General features: G+C 44.2%; 1 protein-coding gene across 4 annotated transcripts in view; it reads right to left on the bottom strand.

The window, feature by feature from the left end:
• The window catches only part of LOC119161619 (DENN domain-containing protein 1A), a 155,641-nt gene that overhangs the window by 13,539 nt on the left and 123,737 nt on the right, over nucleotides 1–18,365 (bottom strand). The gene's annotated exons all lie outside the window — the stretch shown is intronic.

Here is an 18,365-nt window from a genome sequence, read left to right as displayed (position 1 = left end):
ATCAGTAAAACTTGTCTTATATTGTGGTCACTAAGGTCATCGGTGCAATTATTGAATCACTCAAACACGGTACATACCACTACATGGAGTCAATCCTCTCAAGCTATTGGTGTGCAGTGCACTGCCTACTAAGCTCACATCATCCCTGTGCCAGCCAGGATGGTTGCTTTATCATCCACATGCTTTTGCCATGGGAGTGTTTGTGCAACGAGGCCTTTTGGTGCCTACACACCACTTCTTACCATGCAACAGTGCTGAGTGAATCTTGCTGGGCCCACATGGTGATGGCAAACATTCATCATTCATTAAATTAATCAGCTGACACAAGGACGTGAATGCGAATGGAAACATGGCGCTTCTAGATTCTTGCGTGTATATAAGCATCCGTGCAAGAGGAGGTATCGCTTGGGCAACCATTTTTGGTAATTATTCACCTCCATGGGATTTCGTGAGATTAGAGTTGGGTGTGTTGGCATCTTGTACTTTATGAATTCTAAAAATCTTTATGGAAGTATATTCGTGGGGCCATAAGCTGTTTTATAGAATACATTCAATGATTACGTGGAAAAGAGTTGCAGAGCCCTTTCAAGGTGGGAAATGAAAATGAGAACTATTTTTATTTTTTATGAGGATAAGTTGATAAACTTTGACATGATGATGTGATTCATTAGGCTGATAACATAGCTTAAATTGGTTTTCAGCTATCTGTGATAGTTTACGAGTTACATCCCTAAACTAATTCACTACATCCCTAAACTTATTTACTCTAAACTAATTAATGAAACAAAGGCCAATTCTGCTATATAAAGCTATTAGGTTATTTTTTTATTGTTTCATTATGAATAAAACTTTTCTTTTAACAAATGTACACATTGCCTTACCAACAAGTTCTGCAAAACTGCAATGATAAAAATAATGATGTATCGACAAAAAAAAAAAGGAACAGCCTCATAGTACGCATTAATTTTTTAGCAACTAAGTGCAAAACTGAATGATTTTACTATCATTTGTTGTGCAACGGCACAACAAAATGAAACTGAGTAAACAAAGCTCAAGAAAGATTGAGCTCGTTTTATTCTTCATTAGAGAAATGCAGTACTGCCGTCATACTGAGCTCTGGTGTGACTTCTTTATGATTATGTGAAGAAGGCAACACTTCGCCAAAGAAAAGCGTCAAGGTTTGCGGTGCACAACCGGAATTTTTCCAGAATTTTTGGCAACAGCACGCTAATAGAGGGCTGTTTCCTGAATTTGTACTGCATATTTTTTTTATATTCTACTACAAAGTAAAAGGTAGGAGAATCACAAAAGAAAAAAAGAAGAACAGAAGCTTGGGCGAGTTTGTAGGACATTAAAGGGCCACTCACCAGGCCCTATACCAAACTTTAGTTAGACAGTCGAAGTTGTTGGGTGTCTGATGAGGAACATTTTACCACAAAAAATTTTTGAATCCGTTCATTACAAGCGGAGAAAACGTGTTTTTTGAAGAGGCGTGAAACGAGGATGAGAGGAGGCGAGCTCGAAACCCTTGCCGCTCCTCCGCGTAGCCTTTGCAACCCAACTTTCTTTCCCACCCTCTCTGGCATCCAAACAAGAAGTCACATGCACATGACGTGCCTAAACAAGCCCAACGCCCGAGCACACTAGTGGCGTTGCTTTGCTGACCAGCGTTATTTTGTGGTCATCTGCCTGTTTCTGCGGGATGGTTTGGAAACGCTGGCTTAGACGCGGTAGAATAGATGAGCACAATGAGTGCGCGAATGTGTAGGAGTTCTACAGTGGTCATCTGCTCGATGCGCTGACCGCGGGGACACGAACACATGCGAAACGCCGACACACTAGTCCCACATCTCGTTGCGATTCTCGAAAAAAAAAAAAGAAAAAAAAAAAGATGCTCACATTACCTTATTGCATCTCATTATTTATCTAGAGTTTCATTGGTCTTTTCAAGGAACAAATTTCATAAACTACGCATGCCGTGTTAAATAATTTTCGCCATATCACGTGCCACTGTCTGCAACGTCAGAGCAGAGTCGTCTACATAGAGGACCAACGTCACTGCATAGCCATGTACGTAGGGCCATTCATACGCGCACGTCATGCCCTCATTCTCTGGGCGTGCGCCCGCAAAAGGGAGGGGGAGCAGCATTTATCTTGAAGTTTGACCCATTTCCGCAGCGCATAGCGTTGCAAATTTTGGCAGACGTGATCATGAACGCCTCGTCTACGCATTGCGCTTATCAGCTCAAAATTGTCAAACCTGGTGAGTGGCCCTTTAAAGAACAAATTTGAAGCACGAAAAACAAGGACTGAAGAGATGAGTACTGATCGTGTGTACTCTTATCTTTGGTTCTTGTTTTTTGTCCTTCAAATTTATTCCTTAAGGAAAAAGAAATAAACCAAGAAATAGACAATTTCGACCAAATTTACAATTGCCAGTGTCACAACCTCCCTTAGGCAGCCAGCAAATACTTCGGACTCTATGAAGGCTCAGCCAGAGATTCGTCACTGCTATGTTTAAATGTTACCTAGTTCGACTGTTGAAATATTATTGTGTTGACTATGGCTGCATGCAGATCAATGCACTGAATGAGCACTGGTTCAAGGCTGCGAGGCAATCAACGTAGAGGTGATGGTGGCTTAAAATAATGCTGCTTAGACTTGCATTTATGGAAGTAAATAAAAAAACAAGATGTCAAAGGGTTTCAGCGACCATTGTTTCAAATATCTCAACACAGATAAATGGCAGAATTGTTTAGGTGTCGAAGTTACCAGGACCGTGCTAATGACCAGGCATCCTAAAAGTTGGTCATTGTAAATGCTCTAAAAAGTGCCTGAAAAAACACTTTGGCTGAAAACAGAGTAAGAAAATGATGCAGACATAGGCACAATTGATGCCATGCAGTGAAAACAAGAAACAATGACGACATTTAATATAATTGTTGAGGTTTTATGTCCCAAATCCACAATATGATGATGAGAGATGCCGTAGCGTTGGACTCTTGAAATTTTAACGTGCCAGCGTTAAAGAGCTTGTTTCGCAGAAATTCCGACGTCCGTGTCATTGGCTGTGAAAGAAAAATCATCATCTTATGCATGACCGAAAAATCGAGAATGATGCAAAAAATAAAGAAATTATAAAAAAATCCTGGAGCAGAGTGGAGACGGAACCAGGGTCGTTTGGATTTGAATGCGCATCGAACCTGGGTTGTTTGCGTGGCAAGCAGCCCCGCCGCGGTGGTCTAGTGGCTAAGGTACTCGGCTGCTGACCCGCAGGTCGCGGGTTCAAATCCCGGCTGCGGCGGCTGCGTTTCCGATGGAGGCGGAAATGTCGTAGGCCCGTGTGCTCAGATTTGGGTGCACGTTAAAGAACCCCAGGTGGTCCAAATTTCCGGAGTCCTCCACTACGGCGTCTCTCATAATCATAAGGTGGTTTTGGGACGTTAAACCCCACAAATCAATCATTTGCGTGGCAAGCAGATGTTCTACCACACAGCCACGCTTCTGCTTGTGAAAACAGTGAAAAAAACTTCCTCTGCTTCGAAATGCAGTGAAAGTAGCTTTCATGCTTCACAAACACACAGGTCCTGTATACATGCTTCACAATGCAACATGACATATTACAAGCGTCCATTGCCAACGGGCGTCAAAATCTCTGATTATCATAATTGCTCGGCGGTTGAAGTCCGTACCCAACTATAAAAGACCCACATGCTACTGCGCCTATTCCACACGCTGCTGCGCCACGTATGTGTATATGCGACACGCTGCTGCGCCACGTATAGTGGGTGCATAGTAAATTCGGGAACGTTTCATGCACTAAGTGTTTGAAATACGCACTAAGAACAGGATGTTGCTATTGCGTTCAACTCCTAAAGGCAAAGCTATAGGGTCCTCTAATTTTTTTTCCATCTGGTATTCTTTAATGTGCACCAACATTGCACAGTACATGGACCTCTAGCATAATGCATACCTCACTGAATATGGGTCAATTGCAACGAATCCCTTATAAAAAGGTAACTACACTTGCATGACTGTGAAAAACAATGCAGTCTATCTAACTTGCTAAACCTTCCTGCAAAACTCAGCATAATATTTTCCAGGCCCTTTGCCATCTTAAATTTTCAAGGAATGTCAAACATTTTGCTGCATCTTCAACTCGGCATGGCCTCTCTAACTACTAGTACCTACATACCACAGGTTTCCTGTGCTGCACTAACACCTGAATGACAACGTCAACAGCTTTCTCTCATCATGAGGTGGATTGTCTTCAAATAGTGGTCTTCAAGGGCAATTTTCTCAGATACTAAGTCTTGCCTTATGTGGGTATGGTAAGGTAGAGACAGCAAAAAAGTAATTTTTAATTTCATTACTGAAAAATAGCTTTGTGGAAATATTACAATGCTTTGAATATTTGAATGAACATTACTGTATTCAAATTTATATTGTTGAAAATTTCAAAATATTCGAAATGAACGAATAGATGTATGTTACTTCGCATGTTACCCTGTCTGCCTGTAACCCCTGTAAATGCGGTTTCACTGCAGTAAAGAGGTGCCAAGCTGTGAAAGCTCCTATTCATATGTGTAGGGGAGACCAGCACTGGATAGGCGGCGTGCCAAAAAAGAGCCAGCTGGTGGAGAGCCGTGACACAACTCAGCCACTCACGCCCAGATGACTGGCCGCAGTGCACCATGGTAAAAGCACGTGCGTGTGCCGCTGCTGCACTTCATTTTGAAACGAACAGCTCAAAAAGCCATTGCACCAGGTTTTAGAAAAAAAAAACTTCGCTCGGAGCTTACTCTCACAAAAAGCATTGGAAAACGTATGGAAGCTCTGAAAAGCGGACTGCATCTATCCATATGACATCAAAGGCACAGTGCTGTGCCGTGATGGCTATTCCCTCCTCAGCATTTTCTTGTTGCAAGATAGGTTTTGTATTAAGCTAGTGCAGGCTGACGTGCCCCCATTGACGAGTAAGTGCTGTGACGATACCACGCTGCCCACTTCTGTAGGAAAACGAAAAACAAACAGGAAGTGGTAGCTGCATCATTTTTTTTTTCTGGTGTCCTATGTACGCCCTGTCCGCTATAAATAGGTATGCACAGGAATGTTAATCAAGCAAACCACCGTGGCCGAGTATAGCACACGTGGTGTCACGCTGCTATGCTTGAGGGTGCAGAATAGATTCCGGACCATGGTGGCCGCATTTTGATGGGGGTGAAATACAAAGAACACCCGTGAACCAAGATGTATGTGCACATTGAAGAACCTGAAGTGGTCACAATCTGGACACCCACACTACGGTGTGCTTCAAAATTATATCTTGTTTGGCCCATGAAAGCCTAGCAATTATCTGTGTTGAACAGACACCTTTATCTTTAGCAGACATAGGCAAGCACAAAAACTAAAACTGTGCTAGGCGAACTAAATTACGAGTGAAAATCGAAGATATTATTTACATTTCTCTAGCAAGGCACAAATTCCCATGCTACTTAGCCACGGCATCCAGTGAAAAAAAGCATACCGCAACGGCCGACTTCAGAAAGCTAAGGTTCAAGTAGTCTGCTGCTTTATTCGTAACAAGAACCCTGTCTTTAGCACAAACCAAGTTAAACAGACATCTCAGCATCAAGTATTTATCGCGAGCGTATGTTTTATAACTAGACTTAGGCGAACATGCCCCCGCATAAATCTTGTAAACAAAGCAGCTTTCCTTCTGCAAACTGTTTTGCAATTAATGTATATTACCTACCTGCCCATGATATTATTCACTTCACACAGGGGCATTATATGGAGTTCGGTAGTGGTGGTCAGATAAAAAATTTTACATATGCCATATGCTGCATAATATGCTCGCGCTCGTTTTATTTCCTGCAAAATGCCATTTAAATTCAGTTGTTTGGCCCAGGTTTTCACGGGTGACGGTCTTCACTATCGAATATATCGACGAAACTTTGAAGTCAGTGCCTCATGCAGCTTATGCCACAGGTTTCGGCGAACGAGCGCCCTGCCGTTTTAAATGAACTCGAGACCCCCCTTATCGCTTCTGCTATTCGAAACACGTGCATCACGAACTTTTTGGGGCATAAAAAGTTTGTGTTTTCACGCGCAACTTTTTTTAAAAGCTGTGTTTAATTTACTACGAACTTCGGAATACAGCGAACGAATGTTGCCTCACCCTCAGGTTCGTTATAAGCGGGCTCGACTGTACAGCACAGCCATTTGTAGCATAGAGGGCCAAGCTCGTGCCAAGGGAAGGTCTTTTCCCTTTTGTTCTTTGACTGCCTTGATGCTGATATTAGGTGCAGAGAACTTTAGGGGCCCAGGATACTGCCGTTCCTTAGTGTATCGAAGGCAAAATCATGTATTAAAACAGAAAAAAGCAAGCGAAAATAGAAAGAAAAGAATAATTGAAAAAAAAAATTAATACAAATAAAGAGTGACATGCAAGAAAAAAACTGAAAAAAGAGAAAAAAAGTGAGAGGAGGAAAAAAAGAGAAAACCGAAAAGAAAGAAGGCTGCCAAGCTCTGCACTTACTTCACAATCGGCACCCCTATTGCGAAGCTGCCTTAACTTATGTGTTTGGTATTGCTGGTGAAATTGGCCGGATTACATACCCCCTCCCCCCCCAGAAATTATCCTTGGCTGCTTTTAGGGAAATCTCAAAGCAGCAATCCACTCTTCATAGGAAGGACTTCAACTTTCTTACTGTGCCCAACTCAATTTCCGTTATATGGAATATAACGGAAAAATTTTGTTAGGAAGTAAAGTTTTGAGCAGATGTCACGACAGTGCACAAGGCGAATTTGAGACGGTGCGCAGCGCGAGAACTGTATTTAGCAGTTCAAAACTCCCGCCACGCGCCCTCCAGTAACGCGCGCAAAGCAGACGGCACGCGCTGTGTCCGGAGGAGAGGTCGCTGCACGTGCGCCGCTTGGCTACCACTGACAGCGGAGCGCTCCGCAGCTCTGTGAACGTCTCGCCCTTTTCTTTTCTTTTGTGTTTTCTTTATATTCTCCCTCTCCCCTTTCTCATCGCGCTGAGGCGCGCTTCCTATATAATCCTACATACCCCCTTCCCCTTGAGTAACCGGTTCCTATATAGAGGGCAGCGCAAGAGAGCGCCCCTTCCTCTTCACAGTCACTTTCTCTGCAAGTGTTGTCGCTCGCCGACGTGAGCCGCGTTGCTTTTGCGTGCGTGTTTCTTCTCTTTTTCGACCGCTTCCGCCTTATCTTTTATCGTGCCGCCCTTGTGATTCCAGCAACATGAATGCGCCAGGCGGGAAGCGAAAGCGCATAACGCTAGATCAGAAGGCGGCTATGATAAGAGCCGTCGAATCGGGGACCAAGAAAGGCAACGTGGCAAGAGACTTTGGTGTATCGACGAGCACACTGTCAACCATCTTGAGCAAGCAGGAGTCCATCATCGACGCTGTTGCACGTGGCGTGAAAGGAAGCGCTAAGAGGATGAGGGCACCTGCCTTTGAAGCGGTCGAAAGGGCCGTATTTAAATGGTTCTTGGACACGCGGGCCGTGAATCTGCCGGTGAGCGGTGCCTTGCTGCAAAGAAAAGCGAGAGACTTTGCCTGCATCATGGGCTATGACAAGTTCGTAGCAAGTTCGGGTTGGCTCCAACGCTTCAAGGAGCGCCACGACATTGTCGGGAGAGCGGTCTGCGGCGAATCGCAATCTGTCGACGAAGCAGAAGCTACCAAGTGGGCAAAAGAAAACATCGTGCGGCTGCTAAAAAAATACAGCGTGGAGGATATTTTTAACGCGGACGAAACTGCTCTCTTTTTCAAGATGTTGCTGCACAAGACAATAGCCCTCAAAGGCGAGCCGTGCCATGGTGGCAAACAAAGTAAGCTGCGGATCACTGCGCTACTTTGTGCAAACATGACCGGCTCTGAGAAGCTGCCAATTTTCGTAATTGGCAAAAGTGCATCCCCTCGCTGCTTTAAGGGGAAGAGGCAGCTCCCAGTCAAGTGCGTAGCCAATCGCAAAGCCTGGATGACCAGGGAGATTTTTTTCAAAATGGCTTTGCGAATGGGACAAGAAGCTGGCAAAGGCGAACCGCAAGGTGTTCCTTGTTTTAGATAACTGCACCGCCCACCATACCGCTGCCGTGCTTCAAAACATTGAGCTGCTGTTCCTTGCTGCCAACTGCACAGCAAAAATACAGCCGCTTGACCAAGGCGTGATTATGTCGCTGAAGGCAGGTTACCGCAAGCGTATGATAGACAAGCTCCTGCTCATCATGAGGATGAAGCGAGACACCGATGTTGACTTGTACGCTGCGCTTGAAATGCTTCAGGCGGCGTGGACGAGTGTGACGGCGACCACGATCGCAAACTGCTTTCGACACGCCTCATTTGCCGCCGCACCAGAGGCCAGCAATGAGCCATCAGACGAGCCCACTGTGCCGGACGGTTTCGCCACATCAGACGAAGTCGCTGCATCATGGACGGCACTTTGTGACGCCGGTGTCGTGCCTGACAGCGAGTCGTTTTGCGACTATGTGAGTGCGGACTCGGAAGTGGTGGCAACGGAGCAGCTCTTGGACGACGATATTGTGCGCGCTGTCAGTGATCGTAACGAAACCAGTGACGATGACTCTGTCGACTAACAGGAGTCAAACGTGCCGACGGCGTCGGAGGCATTAGACGCGGTGGACGTACTGCGCCGCTACTTCGGCGCTCACGAGGGCGGCGAAGATGGCTTGAACATTGCGGCCGCAGCTGAGCGAGCCATCGTTCGCATCAGGAAGATGCATCAACGTCCAATTACGGACTTCTTTGCAGCTAAGTCTGCCTGAAATGCAAGCTGTGTATTTTGAAGTGCATTAAAACAGGTGCATGACTTCTTACTTTTTTATTTAAAAATGTGGTTATATTGTTGCATACCACCGTGCGGCGGGATGCTATTTCGCCCGCAATTTTTTGGGGTAAGTACAGTGCATAATATTTGCGGTAAATGCCTGCTACGGCTATAACGAAATATTGGTTATAACGAGCAAATAGCGGTGGCCCTCCAATTTCGTTATAACGAGGTTTAACTGTACCTTAAATACAAAAGAATTTTATTTTTTTAATCTGAAATTTTGAAAACAATTCTAAAACGATGCTAGGGGTGCTGCGCAACTGCCACCACGAGGGGAGTTTTCCAGTATGGATCTGCAAAACCCACACAGTGATTGGAAATAGCCTTAGACATCAGCAGAAGAGTGAAATATAAAAAGGATAGTTTCTTGGTGTCGTTTACTTGAGTTTTGAACTTCAAAGACATAACAACGATTTTTGTGCACCAATTTTTTCATAATTTTTTTGTTTGTCTCGTCATTTATTACTACACACATTCTAGTACTAAATAAGGCAGTCACAATATTGTCGAAGGGCCTCTTTAATGTCTCGCAGCTGTATGAAGGTTTTACACAAGTCCCACAACTATTCAAAGCATTTTATGAATATATGAATTTCAAATTTGTTTTTGAAGCAACATGAAAAAAGAAGCTTGCACAACGTCCAATCGCTATATAAGAAAAATTGGGCTCTGCATTGATAATGTATGTATATTACTTTTCATACCTAGATATCTATGTAAGAAACTTGTAAATGACAAAAAAAAAAACTGCTTTGAATTAACGAAGGCAATGTATCAATGACATCACCAAAATATGTAAACTTGTGTACATTCAGCAAAGTGTTCACTAAATGAGAGAACTGCAATACGTACTATAGGACCGTACATTGTCTTTAAAAAATGCAAACATTGCGAGAATGGTCAAATTGTAAACCGGAACGAATTTGTTTATAAATCACATAGCTACAAGCCATACTTATGAACGAGTGGGAAAAACAGAACATAGTGCTCAGTAAAAAAGTTCTAGTTCTGAATAACTAAATTAGCTATCTAGCAAAAGTATCACTTAGATTTCTTTGCTCACATAGATTGGTTCGTTTTTTTGAAGGTTTTTGGAAGCGGCGCGAAACGAAGATGAGAGGAAGCGAGCTCGAAACCCTTGCCGCTCCTCCACGCAGTCTTCGCAAGCCAAATTTCTTCCCCCACCCTCTCCAGCATCCGAACATAAGGTGACGTGCGCATGACTTGCCCAAACAAGTCCAACCCCCGAGAAAGCGAGCAGCGTTGCTTTGTTGACCAGTGGTATTTTGTGGTCTTCTGCCTGTTTCTGCGGGATGGTTTGGAAACGCTAGCTTAGACACGGTAAAGTAGATGAGCACAATGAGTGCGCGAACGCGTAGGAGCGTTCCACAGCAGTCATCTGCTCAATGCGCTGACCGCGGGGACACGAACGCATGCGAAATGATGGCACATTAGCCTCACATCTCGTAGCATTTCATGGGAAAAAAATAAAAGAAAAACGCGCACAATGTTTTATTGCGTTCCATTATATATTTCAAGTTCTATTAATCTCTTAAAGCAACAAATACATACACTACGCATGTTGTGTTAAATAATTTTTGCCATGTCACGTGGTATACTGTTGACAACGTCGGAGCAGACTCGTCTATGCAGAGGACCTCAATAGGATGAAGAAGGCCAGGCAGAATCATTGTTGGTCGTTTTCGACGTTGACAAAATTTGCAGCTAGCGACATACTTTTGCACAAAGCGATATTGACGTGGCCAGAAAAAACAACGCTGGACGTGATCATGAGTGCGGGTGACTCCCAGGTGACTGCCGGCAGGTTCATCGTGAAGCTGTCGGAGAACATCTACACGCAAATAGGAAGGCACAACAAGAAGGCGGACAGCACCATTAGGGCACATTTTGTGGCGGTAGAGAACCCCTTCGTGAAGGAAATACAAGTTCAGAGAAGTGGGTGGGGTAGCGGAAGTCAGGCTTTCTATGAAGGGAAGGAAATCCGGGTCGCGACTTTGTTCAGAAGCGATAGCAAGAAAGTCTGATATTGGTAAGACGCAAGCCTCAGTAGCTCTCTCTGTGGCGTCTGGCTGATCCATTGGATACCGTGACAGGCAGTCGGCGTCCTGATGGAGGTGACCAGATTTACACACGACTGAGAAGGTGTATTCTTGGAGGCGGAGTGACCAACGACCGAGACGTCTCGTGGGTGGGATCCTTGAGCAATGAAAGCCAGCAGAGTGCATGATGATTAGTTACAACGGTAAAACTGCGGCCGAACAGGTACGGGCGAAAATTAGCGACAGCCCAAACAAAAGCAAGACACTCTCTTTCGGTGATGGAATAATTCTCGGCAGTGGACAAAAGATGGCTGGCGTAGGCGATAAAGCAGTCCTGTTCATGCTGACGCTGAGCTAACAGCACTAATTCCGTGGCCACTCGCGTCAGTGCGAACTTCTGTCGTTGCAGACGGATCATAGTGGGCTAATATTGGCGTAGTCGTGAGGGCTGCAATGAGCGGAGCGCGCATAGAGAAGTTGAGACCGAGAATCACGTCATGTGGGCACTGCTCAAGCACGGTAAACAATACGACGGTCTGACGGCCAGAAATACACACGTGAGAAGTGCACAAGCCGAGAACTGTAGATGTGCTCCCATCGGCAAGCATTACTGCACACCTAAGAGGAGGCGTAATCACTTTGCGTAGTTTGAATACAGTGAGCAGTGCTCATGACTGAAGTTTGTGCGCCAGTGTCTATGAGGGCTGTAACAGTTACGTCATCCACCCAAAGATTAAAAATATTGCGGCATGTAGGAATCATCAACAGAGGATTTGCAGACCAGGTCGTTAATGCAGTGTTCACCTCCGGGAGCTGTATGGTCTAGTTTCCCGAGGTTGAGGGCCCAGGTCATGCAGGGGACTTGGATCAAGGAATCATCGGCGAGAGAGATTGGCGGCCTTGGGGTGATTATGGCCGGCTGAACCTTCGGCCCTGAACGTTAGTATCAGCGGGCTGGGGATCGTACAGAATAGAAAACCGGCGAGAGTTGCCTTCAAAGCAACCCCATGTCCCAGTGTTCCAGGGTGAATCGGACGTCCAATGAATGCGACAGTAGCCCGCAGTGTCCGGCGCGAGAGCAGTGGAAGCAGATTGGTCGATCATCCGCCGCCCTCCATTCAGCAGGGTTCCGATAGCGGGAAGAGTAGCATGAAGGGTACAGCGGGATCTGGTTAACCGAAGCTGAACTCTCGGTAGAGCGAACAGCGCAAACAGGTGCGATGCCGAGATTCGCTATTTCTTGGTGAATGACGGCTTGGATGAGGGAGATGGTGGATGCGTTATCTTGAGGGCCGTCGGAAGTGATGGCTGCAGGAGCCATCGCGTTGAGTTCACGGCGGATGATTCGGGTGACATTGTCAGACGATGTAGCTTGTGTGAACAAGGGGGAGTCTTCACTGGTCGATGTGGCTGCAGTATTAGGCAGACGCGCAAACTGGCGGCAGATGCAACAACTCTTGGGGTGCTCAAAACGCTGACATTCCTTCACAACCGCGTCAACAATAGCGCAATCTAACGATCAACAGTATAAAGACATCGTTGGCAATGCCCTTTAATATGTGGGCGATTTTCTCAGTTTGGCTCATGTTCTTGTCAACTTTTCGACAATTGCCCAGTACGTCCTGTCTGTCGCCCAAATGGCCTGCTGAACAGCTCGACAAGCTTCCATTTGCAAATGTCCCAGCCGGTCAACTCCGACTCATGCGTCTTATACCAGATGAGTGCTATATCCCGCAAATAAAATTCAACAATGACCAGCATTAACGTGGGGTCCCACATATAGTATTCGCTCACACGCTCGTACAATATGACCCAATCTTCTACATTCACCTTGTCCTTGCCAGTTCCTGAGAAGGTTCCGGAGTCTTGTGGAGGCAGGAGAATCAGAGGAGGCAGCTGCTGCTGCGGCTGATGTTGCTCTTGTGAGTTGGCCTGTTGAGCCATTGCAGGAAAATGAAGGTGGCGACCGCTCCGAAGTTCCGTGTTGGTTTGCCGGAAGAACCAGGTAGACGTACCCAGCACCTCCACCAATAATCTTACAAGGAACCGCATATTTACAGGTATTCACGATATTTACGTGCGACGACAATGGTTGGCACACTGGCGGGCTGGGACCAGTCTCTATCCACTTCGTAGTCTTTTCTTCCAGACAGGAACCCTCTACTGCTTTTTGCTTCAATCCCACTACTGCCTTGTGGCAATATGATTAAGGAAAATGTACAGGGATAAGTCTCCCTCCATTTTTACATATTGCACTTGAATACGCAGCAGTAACCAAGGTTACATGAATAATATATATTGCCCTTGCATTAAGTCATCATTTTTTAAGTTTTAAAGCTAGTTATACCGGTCAATACGGTTAAGTACAGTAAATTTTAAAACATTTCATGAGAGAGAGAGAGAGAGAGAGAATAAAATGAGGGAAAGGCAGGGAGGTTAACCAAAAATTGGGGCATCCGGTTCGCTACCCTGTACTAAGGGAAAAGAGAATGAAGAAATATCAGAAAGAAAGCGAAGAGCAAAATATACGCACGAAAAAGAAAAAAGAGCGGGGGTGCTACTATAGCCTACTGAATAGGCCACTACCATGCAAGAAGTTCAACAAGGCCTTCACTAATTTTCTGTGTGAAGACAGATCATATTTCACGAGTTGTCGCTTGCAGTCTACCAAAAGTCAAATGCTGTAACTACTCAAAGTTGTGTCCACTTCTTTTTAACCAAAAAGAATGGCATTTGCACAGGTCTCGTTATATTAAAAAAATATATATATATATTCTGCAGCTTAGTAGGGTCATGACAAGTATGCCCATTTTTCTTTATAATATTTAGTACATACCATTCGGATTTGATATGACATTATTAGACAAAATCTTGATTTGCTTCGAAATCGCTTCGAATCTAAAATTCACTATTCGCACAAGCCTGCTAAAAAATAACATACACTTTGAGGAGCTAATCTGTGCATTGAAATTCACGTCAAAGTGATTAAAACAATTTAGAAAAGGCGTCATAAACCCTGTCTCCTAGCAGATGAAAGAGCTTGTTTACATGTGTTCCATCATTGTTTCTGAACGTAGTATGTATTGTTTAATAATAAATATAGCTATATTGATTAAATACATTAATTTCCTTATATTTACACAAGTTTTGCTTGCAAACTTTTACCAGCATTGATGCTTTTGTAGTGTGGTCATTGTTATATTAAATGAGCGCTTTCCGCACCTGTTCTTGAACATATAGGTTCATTTCCTCACACGCAGATTTTTTTTTTTAATTTCATGCACATTTTCTGGAAAACTATCCCACCACTATCGCTGAAATTCTTCAGATTGTACTTAAATCCCTTTCAAACAGACAACCAAAACTCTGTTGAAACTGTGCGAGTAATAATAAACAAAAGAAATTACAAAGTTTATGTTATGGCATGTGACATCTGAAGACATTACTTTTTTTTCTTTTCAGATAAATGTTGAAGCCCATTTTTAGAGCTAGGAGTTAACGCTTTCGTTACCTAACAAAAATGGTTATTTTTCACATTTCTGGAAGATAGTGTTTGATGAAACTTTTAAAAGCACTCGAGCACTCATCGCAGTATATACCAAAATTTGTGCAATAAAATGCTCTTTCTAAAAAATATATGTTTTAGAGCGACAAAAATATTTTGAAATGAATAAAAATGTCAAAAGTCTGCAACTTTTAATTGCAAGCTGGTAAATAGTGCAATAAAAGCACTATATATGTGCAAAAATATTCAGAACAAACAAAAGTCAGATCATACATTTTGAAGATAAATTACCCAGGATCAGTATGATGATGATATTGGAGTTTATTGGCACAAGGGCCATGTGATGGCCAAAGAGCGCCATGAACAATGATGAGGGAAAAGCAATGGTGCATTATTCTAGTAATATGATCAGAATATTAACAATGATAGTGTTGCACGGCGGTAAAGGGGTCTAAAATTTCACGCCCTGAGGCGGGTTAATACTAAAAATAAAATTGAAATCATGGCGGTGACATGAAACGCATACAGGTGGAATAAATGACAATGTTGGTCAAGAGGGCCGTCACAGCCACGACCTACCCAGGAACAGTGTAAAAATAATAAATGTACAAAATGTTTCTATTTACACAGAAAAAATCAGAACCGAGATGCTGTGTCATTGCTCGTGCTATGCAGTGCAACATTGTTGGTTTTTTGGTAAGACACAAATGTACTCCTACACTTTTCTGAGTAAATTTTTGCTTTTTTTGCGAAAAGAGCCTGCAGGTGTTTTAATACAGAATGCACATGATGTGCCTAATCCCTCTATAAAGCAGATGTCCACTTAACTTCGCTATTTCATCTAGCCTCACCTCTTTCCATGAGCCACCTCATTCCACATTAGTTCGCGTTCCAAAATATGCATCCAAGCATGTTTCTTAGCATTTTGCACATCATTAAAAAATAATAATAATAATAATATCGCACGCAGTTCTAAAAAACGTTTCGTGCTGTTCCGCATTCAAGGCCAAGATATTCTCTGGTGACCTTTCTGTCGTGAGGAAAAGCTCTGCAGCTGGCACCAGCACACCGCACCCTAGCAACGTGTGGACTTCGCACGTAACCAGAGTAGCTATAGGATTGTGCACAAAAGGCAGCAGCTACGCATTTGCGACAAAGGAGACAACTTGAGGCCATAAACAAAACAAACCCATGAATGGCTACCAATGTCTCCGGCAGACGCAAAACATTGTTACCATAAAACTTTAAGCTGAGGTGCTGTCATCCTCGGACTCTAAGCTCGTCCTCACTCAAGGTGCGGTTGCAGGACAGTTTTAAATGGTGCGTGTTTTTTGCAGTGCAGGTGCACACCCTTGCACGCATGTCAACGATGTCATAAGAGAAAAAATTGGCACTAGATGTGGCCCTGTGTCTGAAATAACGATACAAAAGAAACCAAAGCTGCTAGAAACTCGCCGAGAAGGCCAGCTACACACTTAATACATACGGTGAACTTTCATAAATATTTTTTTTTGTAGAATAAGTTTTTCCTCATGCCTAGCAGCAGCTAATAGTTAACATAAATTTGTTATTTATTTATTTATTTACGAATACCTCACCAGCTCTAAGTAGGAGTATTATGTGAGGGAGACTATACAATATTTTTTCATCAAGAAACACGAAACAAACAAAAGTAAATCAAAAGCCACGTGTACAATTGCTAAATACAGTCGAACCTCGATATATCGAACGGCGCGGCGATCGCGAAATAGTTCGATATATCCAGAATTCAATATAAAAAAATCACGAAAAAAATGCGTCAAGAGCTTGCTGAAAACAACCAACGAACCGTTCAAGCGTGGTGCAGTAAATACTCACTTGAAGATTCAAACATAGTATTTATTGTGTATGTTTAAAATATTGAAAAAGAGTAGCCTGCTTTTTGTTGGCCATGGCGTGTTTGACGACTGCGTCCTCAATATAGTCCAGGCGATCCATAAGTGATAGGCCGGTGCCTTCAATCACGCCGCAGTGGCGCCGCACAAGGGCCAAGGCAGCTACGACCTCAGCTGATGTCGGGAGCGGGGCACCATCAGCGCTTGTGGGATCCACCTCGGCAGAGTCTTCATTTGGCTGCTCAGCAGTAGCTTTGGTGACAATCTCCACATCCGTGAGCTCCGCCGTTCAGAGTTAGGCCTGTCGCGCACCACAGCGCGCGACAGGCCTGACTTTGAACGCACGAACACTGCGAGCACAACGACCGATGCCTGCCGATGCTACGGGGGAGGAGCTTGCAACAAGTTGCCAGTGTGCCGTTGACACCATAGACTGCAACGACTGCAAGCTGCAAGGCTGCGGCGTGAGTCCGGGTGTAAAGCGCGCACATGGCGCGCCCATGCCGGCTCGCCTGACTGCTTTCCTTTTCCCGGCGGCAGCGCGAGCCGTGTCCGAGACAGTCGTCTGCGTCCTTTCCCTCCTATACTTTCCTCCTAAATCTTTACCTCCCACTCCCCCTCCCCCCGCGCGAAGCCCTGTCGGTGCCTTCGTATTGAAAGACAATAACAGCTCCGCGCTTTTCTCTTCCCTTTTTTCATTCAAGAACCTCTACCGCAAAACTGCGGCGCGCGTACGCCGCTACGTTAAAGTGGCGCTCTCGGCGCCATCGATGTGTGCAGCATTCGTAAACGCCCGCCGCTCTACCGCTACTTTCGAGAGTTGCGGGAAAGCTCGCCGCCTGTCAATGGAGCGCGGGCGGTTTGGGGTGGCTGAGTTCAATATATCCATTATATGTCAAACTTTGTTCGAAATAAAAAATCAATAATGCATGCGATTTCCCACGTGATATAGGAACCATTCAATATAGGCAATAATTCAATATATCCGTGTTCGATATATTGAGGTTTGACTGTATGAGAGATAACATGCACTAATAATATGAAATCTGTGTTATACATATTTGAACGGGTTGACATGCAAACAACCAATGAATATACACCAATAACAAAGATATGTTTAAGAAACACAGTCGTAAATAGTATTTTATTCCTAAATGCCATGTGATCACAAATGCACACAACAGCATCAGGAAGATCATTCCATTGAGTGATGGCACGCACTAGTGTGAATGCATTAAAGGCTTGGATGCGGTCCAAAAGACGAGGAAAGCTATGCTGATTATAAAGCCTCCGAGATGTGCAACCGGTATTTGATAGTGCCAAGGTATTCACGTGTGTGCTGTTAATGACTATATGGAATAAGCACAGAGTGGTTATCTTCCTGCACAATGCCAAGGACGGTAAGGATAACGAAGTCTTCATGTTAGTTACTCTGAAATAGCGATTGTAGCTACATGCAATGAATTGTGCAGCACAGTTTTGCACAGATTCTAGTAAGTCAATGACATAGGCTTGATGAGGTGACCAGACGGATAATGCATATTCTAGTTGTGGGCGAACAAATGTTTGATAGGCTAATTTATGTGTAATGGATGTTGCCATATGAAGATTACGTTTCAGGTATCCGTGTGTGTGTGATGATGTGGCAGTAATTTTTTAATGTGTGTTGACCAGGATAAGCGATAATGTGACCAAGCGAACGGAACTTCTAATTTCTGCTTTCCGAGGAGCAATGACATCACGAAAAATTGGAACATCAACTTAAAGAAGTCATGTGAAAAGCTGTTCAGGCAGACTTGATAGTGCAGTACGAGTTACAAGTGCAGAAACTGACTAAGGAGTTTGACGAGGTGCGGAAGTAGCTGCTAGCCGTAGAGGAAAAGCTACGGCAGATGACCCAAGGTGTAGCAGAAGCAGGTTGAGGAATGACACCATGACGAATTGGTTCAAGGACAGAAATAGCCAGAAGACATTGTGGAACGTACCTATGTATCAACAGACTTCGGGAAGAGAAGTGCGATCTTCTAGGCCAGGAGAGCGGCC

The sequence above is a fragment of the Rhipicephalus microplus genome, chromosome X (assembly GCF_043290135.1).
Source record: "Rhipicephalus microplus isolate Deutch F79 chromosome X, USDA_Rmic, whole genome shotgun sequence".
NCBI lineage: Eukaryota > Metazoa > Arthropoda > Arachnida > Ixodida > Ixodidae > Rhipicephalus > Rhipicephalus microplus.
Note: the sequence above shows the minus strand (reverse complement) of the source record. Positions and strands in the feature narration are given on the sequence as shown.